Source organism: Erigeron canadensis, chromosome 7 (genome assembly GCF_010389155.1).
Source record: "Erigeron canadensis isolate Cc75 chromosome 7, C_canadensis_v1, whole genome shotgun sequence".
NCBI classification, from domain to species: Eukaryota; Viridiplantae; Streptophyta; class Magnoliopsida; order Asterales; family Asteraceae; genus Erigeron; species Erigeron canadensis.
This window is the reverse complement of record NC_057767.1, coordinates 29,202,282-29,222,055: the sequence shown is the minus strand read 5'-3', so window position 1 is coordinate 29,222,055 and position 19,774 is coordinate 29,202,282. Positions and strand designations below refer to the sequence as shown.

General features: G+C 33.1%; 1 pseudogene; it reads right to left on the bottom strand.

The window, feature by feature from the left end:
• Positions 1–1,961: 1,961 nt before the first annotated feature.
• LOC122609243 lies at positions 1,962–13,373 on the bottom strand (annotated as a pseudogene).
• Between the last annotated feature and the right edge of the window lie 6,401 nt (positions 13,374–19,774).

The following is a 19,774-nucleotide window of genomic DNA, read 5'->3' as shown; positions in this document are numbered from 1 at the left end:
TTGCTGCTAGCGGTTGAGGTGGAGATCCAAAATGTAGTGGTGGTGGTCGAGATGGTGGTGGTGGTCGCCATCCAAGGAGAAGGAGGAGGAGGGAGGAGATCTAGTGTGTGTGTGTGTTTTGGGTTAGGGAAGAAATTATGAAGATAAATGGTAGAGTTTTTATCGAATGCAAATTACTATTATACCCCTGTGTTTTTGTGTTTTTTTTCCATTTAGAAGATAAGTTTCGATCCTAGCCATTGATGAGATGATTCAAAGGCCAAGATTTGCCCTTGGATCTCAAGCAAAATTATGGTTTTAAATGAACAAACCCCCATAAACCTAATTAGATTTCTATACTATACTAATACACATATATATTTTAATTAAAAATAGATTGAAATACACTTGTCGATCAAGATTCAACATGTGTCACTTGAACAACCTTTCATCCTATATTATTATTCATAAACAAATTTGAATATATGCCTCGATCCGTGGGTATGAAATAAATTGTGGTTAAAGTAATCGATGATTGAAACTAAGTCATAATAACATAATGATAAATGATAATATATGTTTAGTTAAAGTTTTGGATTTACCTAAAATTTTACAATCACATCAAAATCGAAACTTGAAGTCATGTTGATTGTCTTGTGATTTCCGATCGTAAATTCAAATCTTTGAAGTCATGTTAATAACTTTTATAATAACAAAGTAATAGAAGTTGAAGAATTGAGAAAGAAAAAAAGACAGTTTTTATAAGGAGAACACGAATCAAATAAGGTTAATGAGTTTTGTATCTATAAGTCAATAATTAGACTTTAATTATAAGTCTAATAAGAAAATTGAATCTACATACAATTAAAAACTATTTAATAAAATAAATAAAATAAAAGTACGCATGTCGATCAAGGATTACGTCACATGTCGTTTTAAAAACATTTCATAACTAGCCAAAATTAGACTTTAACTCTAAGTCTAATAAGGAAACTGAATCCATATACAATTAAAAAAACTAATTTAATAAAATAAATTAATTAAAAGGACACATGTCGATAAAAAATACACCACATTTGTTTTAAAAATATCTCAATCCTGTTTTAGTTTATTGGTAAATATATAGATATTTAACAAATCATTTTATGCGTACTTTACGACATTATAACTTATTTATAGTAAAGACACACCAATAACGTTACTTTGCTTAAAAAATAATATTTTTGGCCAATATACTTCTCAAAAGCATTATTTCGATTTTTATTGTTTACACATATGTTTATGTTTTTTCTTTCTTTTAACATGGAGTTTTTGTGTGTATTATACTGTGGTTTATATGTCGTTATTATTGTCTTTATCTGACAAAATTAGTTGCATACCGTTCATACTTTTTTTTGTACTTATTTAGTTATTATTGTGTATTGTAGTTTATTTAAAACACTTTTTTGAAGCATAATAATCAAAATATTACTTCGTAACTCACGAGTGTAATCTAGTTTCTCCCATATAGTGAAATCATAGGTTATGCATGTAGTCTTATGTTGATTTAGTTTCATGTTTACAAGTTTTCGGCACCATTGATACATGTGTATATTTAAAAGGTAACGAGTCTGATTAAAAGGTCCAAAACTTCAAATTTGAATTAATGATAGATTAACTTGATGCGTTCTACATCAACTCATCCAGACGTGTATATGTTATACCATCTTATGATGTACTCTCAGCTGAATGAAATAAGTAGACCCTTTTCATCTTTGCTTTCAACTTATTCCATCTGTTTCTGTAGGAAAAACTACCTCCATCCACCAGCATGCGTTCAATAGCAAAAGGGAAACTTGCCACAGAACTCATGGTGCATGTAGCATAATCATCAGCTTGAACAAACATGGCCCAAAATTCGAAAGCCCTAACGTGGTCATATTTTGGGAGGCAAAACCAGATGGTCAGATGAATCCTCCTCTGGTAGCTTGTCTTGAAACTAATCATGATATAATCAAAGACCTGAAGTCATCATATACGAGTTTATTATCTGAATAATGAAGCATGAATAGCCAATGCCGCAGAAATAGCAAGGATTCTCTGGTGCCCACTTGTCATCCACAGTCACTTTTCTTGCTCTAAAATCTTACAGCACGAGCACTTTTGGAAACGCAATTTTGACTGGAACATAATCAATGGATAAGCAGCTCGATTTGTACATCCTCCGGATGAATTAATCTCATGTCTCGAATCACCAATACATGCTTACAATCTCCCTACATCACCACAAATTTCATGTCAGATTGTCAGCTACTCGAATTTGTATTCTTCAGATTCTTGATCATTGAGGTGGCAATTGGCAAAATGGGCAAAATTGAACAGGTGAGTGATGGGTAAAATTGATAATTTATACAGATCAAGTGCTGAGTGTACAAATAAGATATACCAAATAAATAAATAAACTAAAATTTCACTAAAGAGTAACATACTCACCTAAACTCTATTTTCAAAACTTTTGGAAAGGATACCTTTGACCTCCAAAGGGTAATTACTAGTGTAAATTTGAATAATAGGGTAACTTGCGTCAAAATTGCCCATTCTAATAATTTCTAAAAGTTCAGTACTTTCGTGGAGAGTCACCCGACCATTTTGTGGATAAAGGTAAATCACCTCACCATAGTTAAATTCTTTACACAAAGTTTAACCTTTGATGCCACTTCACCTTACAAACATTAATTTGTGGTAGTAATAATCTAACTTTTTAAAAATAAAATGCTTTTGAGGTTCTATTCATTTAGTTACACACTTAGGACCACATTTGACATGTTAGACCCATCTGACCCTTTCTACCTTTTTTAAGCTGTTTGACCCATCTGAGATAAAACATAACAAATCGACCATTGATGAGTAAGTGGGTTGAGCTGCCACCTATGGGTTTTAAGGTTTCTTTTGAAAAACGTAAGTCAAAAATAAAACCAATGCAAGTTTAAACCAAACAAAGCACGTGTATAAAATAGAAATTATACCTGATGACAGTACAAATACCCTGCTCCAACTCGGAAATTTAAGTCACAAAAATGGGTTCCCTGCATTGGACGATCTTTAAAATGAGGCAATTTTGGTCCACGTCCGCTACCTAGAAATTTCTTTTGCTTGTGCTGCAGTTCACCAGATACAATGGATTCCCACTTTTCAAGTGCAGTCTCCTTGGATTCTCTAAGCCAATCACGAATGGGTTTACTGTAGTCTGCAGCACGGGCATTCCTTGAATCATTGTAAAATACATCCTACACAAGTATAACTTTTTAATACATGGTTGACGAACTATATAGAAGCATATTTGAAACACACAGCAAAAGATTCAGTAAATTACTTCTATGAGGAAATATCCAGACGGATCATCCTTTGTGGCCAACTTCATGATTTGGTCTGTTAAACAATATATTTTATCTCTCAGTTCAGTTAATAATTGTTGTCCAAGAACAACAATTTCTTGAGTCTACAAAAAATAACAAGATAAAAATTAGTTGTCAAATAAGTCAATATAATTGTAGAGAGTAATTTATCAACAAAAAGAAAATGAAATGTTGGATTCCCAATAATATTTTTACCTTAACCCATGTTGCTCGTCGGTTAATATAATAAACCTCTACACAAAGAAGAATCTCACTACCATGTAGTGGTATGTGTTCACGAGTATTTGATGACTTTACCTGCTAAGAGAATAAAAAATGTTATATATGAAGATTTCAATTAGTTCACATTGGCAGGCTTAAAACGGGCAAATACATGTACTTCATGACAACATATACTCGTAATAAATACGTTGATAATAAGTCAACCTATATAACAATAAGTTCAAGATATGGAAAATTGAGTTGACAAAAATGCAAACCTGGGTAGAATAGCTTGTAAATTTAGATGATGACAGGCGCTCTTTCTTCTCTGAGAGAGTCACGCATGAAACGGGGCCAGAAGCACCACTATAAAATTAAAAGAAAATCATAAATTATGCACTAGTTCCAGAATCACCAATGAATAAATAACACAAGCATTACTTTTACTAGTATAAACTATGAGATAACATACCTAAAAGAATGTAATCTTGCAGCTGATTTATCTTCTTCTTGTTTCTCTTTGATCATAGCAACTTTCTCCACCTCTATCATATAATCTTCCTGAAATTTGTAGGAAATACATTACTCACTGATACGTATTCTTAATAAAATATATGAAAATGGGACTCATCAAAACACATAAAAAAAATATCACAATAGTTTAAACTATCGAAAAGAAAGAAAACGTAAATTGAATCAACAAAAGCAAATGCAACTGAAGTTTAACGACCTCTAAAGACAAATCAAAAATTCAAAATAATGTTAAGAAATAAAACCAGCTAAAATGGCCTAATCACTTGATGCATGATAGTCAATTAAAGTACAATTACATAAACAAGAAAGAAGTAAAACACATTGAACTGGAGATGCAACCTAATTCTAATAAATCCAACTAAGAAAATTACTGCATAAAACAGCTATTAAACATTTCCCATTTTATGATACAGTAGTATATAAAGGTTAACACATCAAAAACAAACGATCAAAATCTTGAATGGTAGAAGTATTATAATCAGGAAATGCACCAGCCAACAGAAATGGAAAAAGAAAAATCATACTGTAGCAAAAAAGTCAGTACTTGTATATTCAAATTTGCCATATAATAGATGTGTGTGGTGGATAAATGGTAAGATTCTTTATAATTTACCTTATAGAGTTGTAGGTGAAAAAAAATATATAAATATAATCAGGCACAATAGCCACAATGGCTTTAAATTATATACAAGAAAAATTTGTATTGCTTCAAAACTATCCCTCTTGTAAGTGATATTGATCCCTTTGTCCACTCTAAAACAAATGTTAAAAGTTGAGTTAAGGATTAATAAACAAGTTTCCTGGTAGACCGACTGTTTTGACCATTCCATTAGAAAAAACAACTATGTTAGCGTATTGTTCTCTACGGGGGTACGGCCCACTAAAAGGCTACAGAGGCAGGAGGCCTTGATTGTTTAGTCTAGAGCAGCCTCCCCCTTTGATCACTTAGGGCCGGTTTGTTAGGTCATATAAGTATATTATTGTTGTAGATTTAGCTTTTCTTTTATTATGGTTATTAACCTATTTTGTTGGATATTGAATTTAATAATTACTTTTTTTAAAAATAGTAATTTATACTATCCTCCGAGAAACCGATATATCACGGCCAAGATCGATTTATCGCTTGAAGGTGGTCAGCGGCCAATATACCGCCGACCGATTTTACAACCATGCAGATATCTAAAAGCAGGAGGCCTTGTTTAGTGGATTAGTACATAGTTTAGTGTGAGATACCACGTTAAATCTCTTGTGATCTTCATTCTTGTTGATTAATTCAGTATTGTGTGTGTGTCACTGTGTATTCAGTCAAAATCTGCTCAAATTTCCTAACAAATTAATGGCGGTTGAAGTATGCAATCATGCATGACCATCAAACTCAAAAGGTAACAGAAAAGACGGAGTAAATAAATGCCTTACTTCATGGGTTATATCCTTCTTAATCGCTCTTCTGCTCTTCTTAGATGAGTCTCCATTCATCTTCCCCTTATTAATGGTTCTCTTGGATCCCTTGCGAAATTCATTTGAAGGCACATAATCCTCATCTAGTCCTGATTTTGAGTATGTGAGACTGGCATCAGTGATTTTGCTGGCATTTGTAGTCCTAAAATTATAGAGCAAAAAAAAATTACTTAGGAGAGCCTTTCATTCAGTAGTAGGGAAAGAAAAAATGAATATTACCAGTTTTTAGAAACTTATGATTAAATTCTTTTACATATAATAGAACTTGGAAGGTAGGTTAACAACAAATTATAGTAGACAAGTCTCAAGAGAAAAAGCTAATGCTTATATCTAAGATGAGAGGAATGGGAAATCAGTCAGTTAATATATAAGTTTATACGTTTACAATTGAAGGTTCAACTTATAGAGGTCAGGAGGTTGACATACAACTATGATTAAATATAAAAGACACTTGTCTATACCAACACGTATTCAATTATTGTGCTCAAAGGAAAGAGATCCTGCCATAGAAGGGAGTATGTCAATATCACCAAAGCCTCCATATAGAATGGCCGAATTCAATTAACTTTTTTTTATCTCAAATGGGTCACATTGGGAAAATCAACAAGTTAATTAAATATGGTTTAAGGGATCAAAAGTCATCCAAATGTATTTTATGCATATAACCTCCTGATTATTTCTGTTAAAAAAGATAACTACTGAAGTAACCATAAAGGTTGAGTTCCTACTCCTACTTTAATCCTGCCATCCCATTTTGCTACCTCTTACATGAATCTATGAAAGGTTTTGGAGATAACTTCCTTACCCATTCGAGCACTCTTTTGATAATGATGACGTATCTCTTCTCATGTTACCACCCTGCAAGAAATTAACGGCATTATGGGTTATATTGTATGCAACTTTAACATAGTGTATTTAGCAGCATACCTCGAGTGATGCTTGGAACGCCATATCAACCAACTCCTCCTCACTGAGAACTTTGAGTTCATCAACCCTGTAAAAGGCAACACAATAAGTGCAAGGAGAGTAAAATCTATTGTTGTATAAATCCACATTTACCATTACGGATGATAATAACTCCAAATAACCAGACAAACGCAGATAACTGGAAGTAAGATGACTAAGAAACCGACCAATACAGCTTAAAAAAAGTGAACCTATATGCCTATAGACATAAATGTTATGAAATCTAACTAACCTTGTTATAGTAAGTCTCTATCTCACATTTCTAGAATCTAGAGTAGGAATAACTGAGTCATGATCAAGCAATGAAGAGAATAATCGAAAATAAATTTCATCTTTCCCTCTTATCAATGTGGCATGTCACATATAGAAATTAATGTGGGATTTCAGCCATGTTACTTGACAAAACATTAATGGTTGTTATATGAGATTCATGGAGGTAGCCCATTACCCAAAAAAAACTTCAAAGTAAAGGGGTTGATGAGCATCCCACTCTCGTCGGGTGATGATACTTATGTTGAGTTTAATCTTGATTTTGGTTGGCCCTTATTTATTAGTATTAGCATGTTAATTATAAGGTAAATAAAAGTACTAAAGTCAATGTATTGACCGAATCCTTAGTATGGAAATGGAGGAGTAGGTCATTGTTTGACCAGTTACTAAGTAAAGTTTAAAGTAGTAACTTTAATGGTTTTTGCATTTCCACGTTGTCAAATAATGGCTACATATGTTGACATATGTTGTCTACAGCCCACTAAGACGCTACTAAGTTCAGAAGATAAGTAAGGCAGCAGGTCTTTTTTATGTCAAGCTAAACAAGCCGGTCTATAATTCACTTAGGTCTGGCCTTTTTAAGAAACTTGGGAAACAAGTTTGGTTAGGATGAAACACTAATGGTGTCACCTATATATACACATCTCTTGTACATGTTTTATTTATCACTCAATAAAAGAAAAACCCAGTTGCCCCTGTGGATTAGGTCTCACAAATCATGAGACTGAACCAAATCAAATCTCTCGTGTTCTATTTTCTTTTTTAGTACCTGTTAACCTGTGTGTATGTGTGTCAAATTCCTGACAAATGGTATCAAAGCCAGCTTCCAAGCTCATAACGCACAGATCACCAGGTTAGTAAGGTTGAAGAAAGAGGCTTCTATGAAAGCCGGTGACATAGAGGGTCATCTTAGTTACGGGGCACACAGCAGTAGACAAAACTGGGTTTTGGGACAGAAGGGGCAGTTTCAAGATTGTGTTTACAGCAGAAAAACGGAGACTGTTTACAGCAGGGGCTGTTCCATGACTATTTATCGCAGGAGGGGTTGTTTCAGGACTGTTTGGGACAGCAGGGGCTATTTCAGGGTGATCAAGTCAGCCGTTGTCGCGGAAGAGTACCGTTTGAGACGACGAAGTGAATGACGATGAACACAGGTGTCCGGTTGTGGCTGTTTATTACGACAGCAGCAGGTGTCCAGGTACCTTCGACCGATTTTTATTCTTTCTTTTGTAAGCAAGACGGCTTGTTCTTGAGGCATAATTTATTCCAACCAGAAAAGCAGAAGAAGTGGACGGGAAGGATTCGACGATTCGTCAAGCAGGAGGCTTTGAATCAGGTCATGTTAGAAGCAAGAGGCTCACTTCTTGTTCTTTTCATTAGGTTGGTGGTTGTCATGTGTTTTACAACTAAGAAAAAAATCAATGGGGTAGTAAAGGCAAGATCAAAAATTTCTCATCAACAAGGTGTGCTGATGTCAAGTTATTGCGGGCCTAGATTGGTTTGTTCGTGATAAGAGGAGTCCGGCGTATTGCATGAAAAACGGGCAGTAAGGATCCGTCAAAGCAGATGGCTTTGGATTCGTCTCGTTTAGCAAGTCGAAAGAAAACGTTAAAGGCAGTGGCTTGTGGCTTTGTTTTTTTGGTGGGTGGAGATGCTTCTTTTAACAAGCATGATCAGATGAGGTGGGACATTTAAGAACTAATGTCCAGAAAACAAGAAATAACTAAATACTACAGAAGACAACTACCCAGGCAAGTCGCTCATTTGAAGAGTAGAGAGTAGTGTAGATTCATGGGTCATCGATTTCGATGTTTCATTTCAGGTTACCCCGTTGTGAAGCACGGTAGAATCTTAAAGTTAAGGATTTTAAAAAGGTAAGACTGGCAAATGTGTAGGGTGTGGGTGACATAGAATTGAAAACTCCAGTCGGTTCATGGACTCTGAAGGATGTCTGAGTTACTCGAGTCTGAAGCAGTTAATTTATGTCAGTTTTGTTAGACAGTTGAATGAACAGGGGCATGAGGTAAATTCGAGAACAGGCAGTGGAAGCTTATCAAGGGGAATCTAGTCGTGGCTAGAACAAGAAACGGGGTTCGCTTTATATGGTCAGTATACCATCTGAGGTAGTGACCATCTCAAGTCAGAAGAAAAACAAAATTAGGTTCACATAATCTTGTGGGCAGAAGAAAGTTTGCTTTGCAATTGGCAAATCCAGATCTACACAGGTTGAGCACCTAGGGAAAATTCAGAGACCAGTCAAGGGCATTCATGGCAGCAGGAGCATGGTGTTGCGCAGTGGGTTTAGAGAACCAATGTTCCAGTTGTTAAAGTCTTTCCAGTTAATCATCTGTTTTATTCGAAGAGTGTTTGTTTCCAGCCTGTTCCAGGTGACCGCAATTCAAGTCAGTGGGAGCCGACAGGGACGGAGAACGAGTCAGCTGTTATGGGTGCTGGGTTGAGTTCAATGGGAGCCTTTAACCGGTTTTCAGGTTAACCGAAAAGAAAACCGGGAGTAACTAGGGAGCATTAAAGAACACGAGGGGTTCTTATTACATAAGCTATGTTAAGAAACTTGGGGAACAAGTTTAGTTGGGATGTAAACCCTAATGGTGTAGCCTATATAAACTTCTCTCGTACATTGTTTATTTATCACTCAATAAAAAGAAAACCTAGGGTGTGGATTAACTCTCACACATCGTAAGATTGAACCACATTAAATCTCTCGAGTTCAATTTTCTTTTAGTACTTGTTAACTGTGTGTGTGCATGTTTAATCCTAACAATATATAGTCTCAATAGTTTAATGAAAGAAGTGTCCCTTTTGAAAGAAAGAAAAAGCTTTTCACTTTATTTCTCTACATACATGTTCGTATATACATATATTGTGAGTGTATTGAGTGCATGTATATGTGGCCTGAAACCCGCATCTTATATATCTATTTGCAAGATTTATAAAACTCGAAAGGTTTTACACATTAAATAGTCTTAGTAACCACATTTATTATCAAAAAAAACCAAATTACAAAACGTATTAGATTATGCTTTTACATATAATCTGAATATACTAAGAATTGTATTCATTTGATTGAATTTTCAGGTTTTGTTTACTTTTTGGTTTAAGTCAATGAATAAAGCAATATATTACATAATGAAACTAGTTTACCCTGGGATGTTGAGTCTTTTTTACTCAAATGAGTATGGTACCGCGCAATGTGGCGGCGGTGGTGGGGAAGGCGGGTGTCGGTGATGGTACTATTGGTGGTGGTGGTGGTGGTGGTGGTGGTGTTAAGTGGTGTAGGTTGATGTAATTTAGAGGTGGTTGCAATTGTGATTACATAACTTACACTTATTTCAAGACGGAATATTCCTTTTGACATTAGGGATATGGTGAACAAAAAGTTAATAATGTAAATGAACCGAAAGCAAACTATATTCAACTTTAAGTCAAACCTGGAAACGATCAAAATAATAACTTACGAAATTTCATGATGTTGTTCAACCAATCCCAGGCATGTTTCCTTTCTAAGATCCTGCATTCACCGATAATGGTTGGTCAAAAACCAAACAAGTTCCAAAAAAATGAAATAGGATCATCACAGAAATGGCCATTCTTACTGCTTTAATTGTAATGTCTAACAGTTAGCACATAGCAGTGATTTTCCTAAAGAACAATTGACCCTCAAATTGCAACAGAACAAATTGGTGTCAAAAAACTGCACCTGAAACAAATCCAAAATGGGTCCCATTTTTAAAATGACTCTGCATTATAAACATTTTAGGGTCATCATAACTAGACTACATGTGTCACTCTTGTCTTTCAAATTGCCAAAGATCAGTTTCCAAGGATTTAAGCATTCATGAACACCATTAGTATGTCTTTATACCACCAATAATGCGAAATATAAAAACTTCAAGCTAGCTGACCATTTTCAAGGTGGTCTGGTCGTAAGAGACCTAGAAGTTTCGGGGTTCAAAACCACCTGGCCAAACAACTTGGAATGGCAGGGAATATTCTTGGAAACGGCCATGGGAATACCTGCTAGGCTGCATACATCGAACCTAAAAGCTCTTCTCTCCATGGGAAGCCTAAACAAGGACCCCTCCAAGTTTAAATTTTACTTCTACAAGAGGCTGTAAACTACTACTACTATGATGGTGTACTCTTGAAATATACAAAGATAGTATCATTTTGTCAAAACAAGCTAGTTAAATAAATTGAATTGACACCTATTGGACACATACGTATTATTAAATATAATGCATATACACACATAACAAAGCATTAACAAAACTGGGTATTGCATAATGACAACTATGAGTTATAACAGCTAAGAATAACGTTTTACCTTCAGTTCATCCTCGACACATGACCGGAACTCAGAAACACTGGTGAGTGGACCAACCATGTCTGATACGAATAGTGGACCACCACGAGGAATCGAAACATAGACATCTTCATAACCAGAAGAATCTTCCATTGCTTTCCCCGAGTTAAAGATCTACTTACGGATTTCTCCTCAACTAAGAGGTAGACACGCCCAGTTTCCAGAAGAACACTATACAAAGTCCAAACTGTTAGTTATAAGTCGTAATAGTAACAATTACTAATAGGGTGCATTGCTTGGAGCTATTCTGTCGGAAGATTTATTTTGAATCCCAATTCTTAAATTTCACAGACAAACGTATGAATCTTAATTGAAGGTATTTTAACTATCGAATTTAAGACGAAAATATATGAGATTCGAAGTCCTTTTACATCCTACCTTTCCACTTTTCTGAAACCAAAAAACTGTAAATCCATCAACTTAGAGAGATTAATCACTAAACTTGATGAACAACACGAATACACACAATGACTAAATTACACATTGTTACATGCTTACAAAAGAGCATAAGCTTTTATTTTGGGTAAAAAGCTTCAAGCCTGGTAAATATATTACGCCAAAAACACATTGAAGCACACAGGATGTGAGCGAATCCCACATCTCAGCCCGTTACATAGGCAATAACATACATAACCGACACAACCACTACCAACTACTTCGAAAAGTAGGCAACCAATTAAACTAGATTACAGAGACGCTAAACACAAATAAAATCTATTTTCTAGTTTGACAAAAGAGCGTAAACTGAGAAGCTCATAATCAAGATTCAATCAACCAGACCTTAAGTATGCTTGGGAACCATTTTGAACATATCAATATGTGTTGATCTAGTCTATTAGGTTCAGAACAATCCTTTTATATGTTTCATACATTTCACTTGCTCAAAAAACAATATGAACTCAATCAACTAAAATCGATATCAAGTCAATAAAATAAGATAACTTAACTGGCTTTGGTAATAGGTTATCTAGCTACTAAATAATGAATCATGCATTTAATTTCCCCTTTCTGCCATAAACAAGATTTTGGACATAACCCGAATCAACCCATTTATAAGTAAAAACGGTCGAGTAAATATCGTCCAAGAACTTGCTTTTAGACAATACCTAATTGGTCAAAGTTTCAACCTTTTTTATAGATAAAACCACATCTTCATGCTTTATCTTCAAGCTAAAGGGAATACTTTTGAAGTACACACAATTTTCCCTATGACCATCTACAATGTTACCATTTAACCTCTGTTAAACTATTATAAGATATTAACAGAAAATGGCAAAGAAATGTATGAATTGGATATGTTACCACAATCTTTAAACTTCAATTTCTTGCTCGATTTTGACTCCCCAATCTGACGTCTTTCTTCTGGAATCCCATTCACCGAATTGTCTGTTCTGGAAAAATCACATAATAAACTAAGAAATCTGCATCGCAACCCTTATTACTGTACTTACCAATTTGTTAATCGAGAAAAAGGAATATTATTGAATATGAACATTTGGGAATCATTCAGGCTTAGTTCTTAGAACCTAGCTATTTCTAGCATTGTCTATTGTCTATGCCCAATTTTTCATTACTAACTTTCTTTGGCTTGACACAGATGTGACAGTCGACAATCTTAAAAATTGTATCAAAACAGAAACATTTAAATATTACTCTAATGGTCTTCGTGAACATGGTTTGGTTATTAAGTTTCAATAACACAAAAACCATAAAATGTCTACCTGTCCATAATTTAACAAATGATAAAGAAGCATTTTTAGAAAACAAAAAAAAAACCCAAAAGTTTAATTAGGGTTTATCATTCTAATTTGTACCTCCATATCAATCAAACAACTCCAACGGCAGTATCGGCAATGAATCATAATAAAGAAGAAAAATTAAATTAAATGAAACCACACCAAAGAAATCATTAACAATACCTTTTTTTTGTAGCAAAATTTGAAAACACTGTAGTGATGGACCCGAACCGATTTGATTACACCTCCAAAACTGTAAACAAAATTAAATTAAGTGCTAGAACCCGATTTTGATCGTGAGGATGGACAGTCGCGGTGGGGTGTAGAATTGATGTCGTCGCCGACAATGGACGGTCGCGATGGAGGTGCAGGGTCGATGATTCTCGCTACGGTGGGGCTGTATTATTTTTAGGGTGTGGGACTGTGGGTGAACGAATGATAAGAGAAGGGGGTGGATCGATGGATTGATACTGTTACGATAAAAGAGGGTATTTTGGACAATTCCTACGGAGTAACTTTCTAAAAGGTGGATTCTTTTTAGAGTAAATTACACTTTTCGTTAGCACGTTTTTCATTTTTGATTTCTAAACTTTAAAAATTACAATTTTGACCTTAAAGTTGTGCAACTTTTTCAATAATCGTCCTTTTGCCTTACGACGTTAAAAAATGGCCGTTAACGTAGGCACGTGCTAGACACGTGAGGGCACTAACGTCATTTCACCTTACATCGAGGGACGAAAAGTGAAAAAATAGCTACTTGAGGGACGAAAAGTGAAAAAATAGCTATTTGAGGGACGAAAAGTGAAAAAATAGCTACTTGAGGGACGAAAAATGAAAATCATACAAAGAAATTTATTCTTCCATTTTTTCTTTTCCGATTATCTTCTCCGATCATTTTTACCAATGAAATTTTCCGACTAGACATTTATTTTCTGATGATACCTAATAAAAACTCGACTTTGAATCTAAATCTAAACCACAAACAAAATCATTTACTCAAATTCATGACATTCAAAACATAACTAATCAAACAAATTGTAGTTCAAACATGTCAGTCATATTTTTTTTTTCTTTTCTAAGTTTTGATTTTAATTAAAAGGGGGACGGTGGATGGTGGCGGCGGTTGGTTGGTGGTGATTCTAGTCTGCGACGGTTGGTTGGTGGTGAATGTAGACGGCGGTGGTTGGAGGTGACTGTAGACGGTGGTGTTTGGTGGTGATTGTAAGCGGTGGTGGCTGGTGTTGATTGTAGTGGTGGTGGCTGGTGGTAATTATAGGCGGGGTTGGCCGGAGGTGGCGGTGGGTGGCAGTGGCTCGTGGTGGTTATAGACGGCGGTGGCTGGTAGCGGCGACTGTTTTTGGTGGTTCTTAGGTGGTGGTGATTGGAGAGGCTTGGGGGTAAAGGGGAAATAAATGTCTAGTCGGAAAATTCCATCAGAAAAGATGATCGCAAAGGAAAGAATGGAAGAATAAATTTATTTGTATGATTTTCATTTTTCGTCCCTCAAGTAGCTATTTTTTCACTTTTCGTCCCTCAGGTAGCTATTTTTTCACTTTTCGTCCTCGGTGTAAGGTGAAATGAAATTAGTGCCCTCACGTGTCTAGCACGTGCATACGTTAACGGCCATTTTTTAACGCCGTAAGACAAAAGGACGATTATTGAAAAAATTGGCCAACTTTAGGGTCAAAATTGTAAATTTTTAAAGTTTAGGGATCAAAAGTGAAAAACATGTCAACTTTAGGGACGAAAAGTGTAATTTACTCTATATTATATGTAATACTAGTCCTAATACCCGTACGATATACGGTAGTTATATAGATTATATCATAAAGAAATTCCAATATGTCACATACATGATTCGTGATTATGAAATAAATTGTGATTAAAATAAACCAATCATCGAAGCTAAATTATAATAAATAGTAATGATAAATATAATATATATTTAGTTAGAGTTTTGGATTTACCTTAAACATTTACAATCACATCAAAATCGGAACTTGTAAGCATAGTGGATAACGACAAATAGCCTTTTGATTTCGAATATTAAACTCAAATTTTTTAATTCTTCATGTTAATAACTTATCATTATATGTTGAAGAATTGAGAAATAGAATGGAAAAGTTTTATTATTGAGAAAACGATCAATCAAATAAGTTATAATGTGTTTTGTATTTACAAGTCAAGATTTAGAGTTTGTTTTTAAGTGTAATAAAGAAATTGAATATATATATATATATATATATATATATATATATATACATACAATTAAAAAAACTAGTTTAATAAAATTAATTAATTAAAAGTACACGTGTCGATAAAAGATTACATTACGTATCGTTTAAATAACATCTCAACCTTGTTTTAGTTATTGATAGATATTAGATTAGTAAGCGATTGATTTTATTTAAAAAATAATAATAATTGAACATGAGACATAAATGTATATCGTATTTTTGATAGTAGTGTAATAACGACCAACATTTTTCATAAAAGTGTTTTGTCAATATTTAGTATTACTTATTATATTGATAATGATATAATTTAATCTATAATTATGGTGGTAAAATGTGATTTATGTCAATACAATCAATCATGTGATATTCAAATAATAATTGAGTAGATGGACTTTAACGTATAAAATCTTTTACGTATTAGAATTAGTATTTAGAAGGGTAAGCTATATCTAAATGTAAATTTGATAAAATTAAGACTTCTTTCACATATATAATATCGATATTGAAAATCCATTTGCATCCAAATAAAGTTATAACTAACTCTATATGATTAATAATATTTTAATTAAATATAGACTATAAGGATTTGATTACTATAAGGAAAAGATTTGAATATATATATATATATATATATATCTGTATCTATATCTTTTCTATCTCCGAGCACATATGTGGCATGCTCTGTTTTTACCACATTTGTCTTTTTTCTACGTGGCATTCTCACGTTAATTGTCTTTTAGAGTTTGACACGTAAGCTGTCATCTATGTATTCCTATAAAATTACACTACATACAATAATAAAAAGAGAAACCTTAACGGGACTCGAACCCGTGACCTTTCATACAGGTCTTAAATAGATTTGTCAATCCGTCTACAAAGTTGTTGTTATTTGTTTTTCAAAACCAAAATCAATATAGCAAATTAATTTGGTTTATTATAATTTGGGTTATTATATACAGTACTAGTGTCCAGGCCCGTCCATTGGACCGGAAGTCTCAAGATATATAAATCTTATAACAATTGTGAAACAAAAAGTGTATGACCAATATCATAACTTAAGGAATACGAAAGCTAAAGAAGAAACATATGAAAATTAAGTCCATATAAATATTGATTCCAAATTACTTTTTTTTTTAACTTTAGTTATATAAATAGAGAATACAAAAAATGTAGGGTATATAATTTGAAAAATACATAACAATTCATCAAGTAAGACCATCTCGAACGTTTTGATTTTCTTCAGGTTGTTTCACTCCGAAACAGTTTATACGTACACAACACAGAGTCGTAGATGATAGTTAACATGTGTTGCCTTAAGATCTTCAAGTGAAATAATGTGGTCTTATTTTTTGTTGTTGAATAAGAAGCTATAATGAGCCTATAATGGATAACAAACTAAATTAAAAGAGATAATAATAACAATAACAATAATATAAGAATTCAATGTTAAATAATAATAATAATGATTAAATATAAACAAAATATATAAATAAAAAAACCTTTTTGGTAGTCGATGGTTGCTTTTTCTTTGCCGTACACGGAGTCGTGGATGATAGTTAACATGTGTTGGCTTAAGATTTTCAAGTGAAATAATGTGGTCTTATTTTTTTGTTGAATAATAAGCTATAATGAACCTATAATGGAAAACAAGGTAAATTAAAAGAGATAATAATAACAATAACAATAATATAAGAATTCAATGTTAAATAATAATAATAATGATTAAATATAAACAAAGTATATAAATAAAAAACCTTTTTGGTAGTCAATGGTTGCTTTTTTTGCCATAGTTTTTTTAGGGTTGAGAATATGTGAGAGTTTTTTTTAAGTGATATATATCTATCTATCTATACTATATTATAAAGCAGGTTTTCCATAGATTTTCAACATTGAACTTGAAATTTTCAATATTGATTTTAAGTACTTTCCCAAAATGTCCCTCCTATCTATTTTATATTTATCTAAAATAACTATAATACCATTTCTCTCTCCTCAAATCTTAACCAATCATCTTTTTTCTCTCTCCTCCATAAATCATTTATTCATTCAATTCATTCAAAATCTTTTATCTCAAAAACCGTACATCAATAAATTATAAAAATTGTATGGGTGTTCTTAAAATTTCATGCTCTTTCATTAGAGATGTCATTCGATATACTTTCGAAAAATTTTTAAATCCGAGGGCGGAGCCCGTACGGCTAAGGCAGTTGACTATCATACTCTATGACATATCAACTCCTATAACCTATCATATTCAATGACCTACGTATCACCCCACCATCTCACCGCCACAACGCGCGGGTAGTTGCTCTAGTACTATATTATAAAGCAGATTTTCTCTAGATTTTCAACATTGAACTTGAAATTTTCAATATTGATCTTAATTACTTCTCCAAAATGTCCCTCCTATCTATTCTATATTTATCTAAAATAACTATAATACCATTTCTCTCTCCTCAAATCTCAACCAATCATCTTTTTTCTCTCTCCTTCATAAATCATTTATTCTTTCAATTCATTCAAAATCTTTTATCTCAAAAACCGTACATCGATAAATTATAAAAATTGTATGGGTGTTCTTAAAATTCCATGCTTTTTCATTAGAGATGTCATTCGATATACTTTCGACAAATTTTTAAATCCGAGGGCGGAGCCCGTACGGCTAATGGATTTGACTATCATACTCTATGACATATCAACTCCTATAACCTATCATACTCTATGACCTAGGTATCACCCCACCATCTCACCGCCGCAATGCGCGGGTACTTGCTCTTGTAGATAATAATAAAAAAAATCATTTTTATTAAATAAATATTAAAAAAATAGTGAATTAATAAGGAGAGAATATTAAGTTAAAGGAGAAGGATTATAGGTGTCAAGTGTACCCCCAACCCCCTCTTTTAATTATATTATAAATTACCTATACCATAATTTCCATATATATATATTATAGATGAATCGTAACTTATACCTTACTTTTCATATATTTTAGATGATTCATAATTTCCTTTATTATAGTTTTCATATTTTCAAAAATACAAGTATATATTTACGACTCATCAATGTATTGTAATACAATATTCACATCTTTTTACTTTGTTAGCTATGACAGGCCGACATTATGGTAGGACCTTTTTTATATACTTTTTATTTACTAATCAATTAACTTTTGGATCATAAGTCATAACATTTATTAATTTATATGTTATTTATAATAAATCATCACATATTCACCCAAGTTGGCGTACACTTTTATTCTAACGAATCTCCTTAAGAATAACCAACCATGACATTAGACGATAGAATGTCACAGACTGATAACATAATGATGAACCTTGATGAAAGTGGACATAGCTTTGACATCTATTGACAAATCATCATTCAGTCAGTAACCACATAGGCAAGATTAGAACAGACAACCTGTAGCTTTTAATGTGAAGTACAAGCCACTTGATCCAATGGGATTTATGTTTGTTTTTTTTGCAACAAATAGTAGATAGTCGATTTAAAGTCCTACGAAACTTATTAAAAATATTATTTCATAATATTTCTTACCAAAAATATTTAATATAATATTAAAAATATTAAACTACAATATATATATATATATATATATGGAGGGTGGCTATCAAATGAGAACCAAATTAAAATGAGAACATTTAAAAACTACATTTTGATGCATTAAAAGTTCATAAAACTGATATAATGCATAACTAATTATCATTATTTAGGTGTTTAACAACACATTCATCCGTCAAAATTGAAAAAATCACGTTTTTTGTTCGATGCATCATTTTGATGAATATGCATCCAAGATGGATGCACAGAACAAAAAACGTGAGTTTTTTTAATTTGACAGATCTGTGTTGTTATACACTTAAATAATGATAATTAGTTATGCACTATGTTAGTTTTATGAACGTTTAATACATCAAAATGATGTTTTTAAGTGTTCTCAGCGTTTTATTTTAAAAGTTTTTCACCATAATGGAACCCTATATATGGATATATAGTAATAATTTCTTACCAAAATTATAGGATACATTTATGCATGTTATATACAAAAAGATTATTTTATCCGGAAAAAAAAAATTAGAGTAATAGAGTATATGTAAATATATGGAAGTGTGTAGCCTCTAATTTAACTTTACTATATATAAAAAATAGGATGGTTAGAAAAAATATTAGAGACAAGCATGAAACATAATCAAACCGCCGACCTTACTTGATTTCGATGTTTAAAAGTAGCAGGGTAGCGCATGTGGTGGCGACGGTGACGGCGGTAGTGTCGGCAGCGGTGACGGTGGCGATAGTAAGAATTGCGGCAGGGCGGCACTGGTGGTGTGTAAAAGTAATTGATTTTGATGTTTAAAGGTGTTAGTGTAGTTATTTTAAGGGTTGAGAGATCTACATTGGCTATGATTGGCACAAGCTTTTTAAGAGCTTTTCAGGAGCTTTAGCTTTTTATTTAAAAAAAAAAGTTTAAAAATATTAAAAGTTTTGTTTGGATGCAACTAGATTTAGCTTTTATTTGAAAGAAAAAGCTTCAAAATGAAACGCTAGTTGAATTAGCGTTTCAGGAGCTTTAGCTTTTCGATGAAGCTTTTACTC